The sequence below is a fragment of the Populus nigra genome, chromosome 2 (assembly GCF_951802175.1).
Source record: "Populus nigra chromosome 2, ddPopNigr1.1, whole genome shotgun sequence".
NCBI lineage: Eukaryota > Viridiplantae > Streptophyta > Magnoliopsida > Malpighiales > Salicaceae > Populus > Populus nigra.
Genome location: NC_084853.1, coordinates 14,116,093 through 14,118,592, shown reverse-complemented (window position 1 = coordinate 14,118,592; position 2,500 = coordinate 14,116,093).

The following is a 2,500-nucleotide window of genomic DNA, read 5'->3' as shown; positions in this document are numbered from 1 at the left end:
TGCCGATTTTCCACGCGGCAGCCCCTCTTTTCGTCAGCGTGCCCCCCTGACGAATTTTCCTGCCTGGCCCGGCCAGTCCAGCCCCTGTTCGTCGAAAAATCTGCGCTGCCGATTTTCCACGCGGCAGCCCCTCTTTTCGTCAGCGTGCCCCCCTGACGAATTTTCCTGCCTGGCCCGGCCGGTCCAGCATCCAGCCCCTGTTCGTCGAAAAATCTGCGCTGCCGATTTTCCACGCGGCAGCCCCTGTTTTCCTCAGCGTGCCCCCCTGACGAATGTTCGTCGAAAAATCTGCGCTGCCGATTTTCCACGCGGCAGCCCCTCTTTTCGTCAGCGTGCCCCCCTGACGAATGTTCGTCGAAAAATCTGCGCTGCCGATTTTCCACGCGGCAGCCCCTCTTTTCGTCAGCGTGCCCCCTGACGAATTTTCCTGCCTGGCCCAGTCCAGCGTCCAGCCCCTGTTCGTCGAAAAAATCTGCGCTGCCGATTTTCCACGCGGCAGCCCCTCTTTTCGTCAGCGTGCCCCCCTGATGAATTTTCCTGCCTGGCCCGGCCGGTCCAGCCCCTGTTCGTCGAAAAATCTGCGCTGCCGATTTTCCACTCCGCAGCCCCTGTTTTCGTCAGCGTGCCCCCCTGACGAATTTTCCTGCCTGGCCCGGCCAGTCCAGCGCCCAGCCCCTGTTCGTCGAAAAATCTGCGCTGCCGATTTTCCCCGACGAACCTGCAGCTGCACAAATCCGCGCTGCCACTGCCCCATTGTCTGGACCAACAGTCTTTTCCATCAAGCCCTGGACTATAAATCGTCCAGACTCATCGCCAGCACCCGCTGCCGATTCTGCCGACTTTGCCGATTTCGTCGGCGCTGCCGATTCCAACACTGCCCGCCGTGCCTGAACCAGCGCTGTTTCGTCAGCGTGTCCCCTTGACGAATTTCCCTGCCTGGCCTGGACAGTCCATCTTCCAGCCCATGTTCATCGAAAAATCTGCGCTGCCGATTTCCCCGACGAACCTGCAGCTGCACAAATCTGTGCTGCCGATTTCCCCCCCTGTCGGCATGGCTGCCGCTGCCCCGATGTCCAGACCAACAGTCTTTTTTGTCGACTTTGCCGATTTTGTCCGCGCTGCCGATTCCAACACTACCCCCTGCATCCAAACCAGCATTGTTTCGTCAGCTCTTCCCCTGACGATTTTAGCCTGTAACAAACAGTAGGCCTCCAATCCCGCCAACGGGAGCCAAGTTGATAGGGAAGAGAATTGAATGACGCGCCTGGTCCTCGCACCCCGCCACCCGAGGGGCCCTTTTTCCCGGCAGCCTCTGAAAAACTCTAGCTTTCACGGTCCTCGCCGCCCCTCACCACCATGGCAGGCCTCTAATCCCACCCATCAGCAGTTGTAGCCGATAGGGCAGTGATTTGAATGACGCGTCGCGGGCCTCCGGGTCATCTCACCCGGCCATTAATTGGAGCGTTTTTGGCTGGCCGAGGATGGGGGGATGGATCTCTTCTTCCGAAAAAGCAAACAGTACATCGGGAGTTATGTTGACGGGGCATGGAATTGAATGACCCGTCGCGGGCCGCCGGGTCATCTCACCCGGCCATCCCGGGGAGCGTTTTTCCCGGCAGCATCGGGGAAACTCTTGCTTTCACTGCCCGCTGCCCAAGTCCCCACTCGAATCGGCCCCCCGCGCCAACAAGCCAACGCTGCCGAATCGGCAGACACTGCTGCCGAATCTGCCGACACTGCCCCGCGGGCTGCCACTGCCCCAGTGTCTAAACCAGCGGTCTTTCTCATCGAGCCTTGGACTATCCAGTCCGTCCTGACTCATCGCCAGCACCTGCTGCCGATTCTGCCGACTTTGCCGATTTTCTCGGCGCTGCCGATTCCAACACTGCGCCCACCGTGTCTGAACCAGCGCTGTTTCGTCAGCGTGTCCCCTCGATGAATTTTCCTGCCTGGCCTGGACAGTCCACCGTCCAGCCCGTGTTCGTCGAAAAATCTGCGCTGCCGATTCTGCCGACTTTGCCGATTTCGTCGGCGCTGCCGATTCCAACACTGCCCGCCGTGCCTGAACCAGCGCTGTTTCGTCAGCGTGTCCCCTCGACAAATTTTCCTGCCTGGCCTGGACAGTCCATCGCCCAGCCCATGTTCGTCGCAAAATCTGCGCTGCCGATTTTCCCCGACGAACCTGCAGCCGCACAAATCTGCGCTGCCGAATCTGCCGACACTGTCCCGCGGGCTGCCACTGCCCCAGTGTCTAAACCAGCAGTCTTTCTCGTCGAGCCTTGGACTATCCAGCCCGTCCAGACCCATCGCCAGCACCCGCTGCCGATTCTGCCGACTTTGCCGATTTCGTCGGCGCTGCCGATTCCACCACTGCCCGCCGTGCCTGAACCAGCGCTGTTTCGTCAGCGTGTCCCCTCGATGAATTTTCCTGCATGGCCCGGCCAGTCCAGCGTCCAGCCCATGTTCGTCGAAAAATCTGCGCTGCCGATTCTGCCGACTT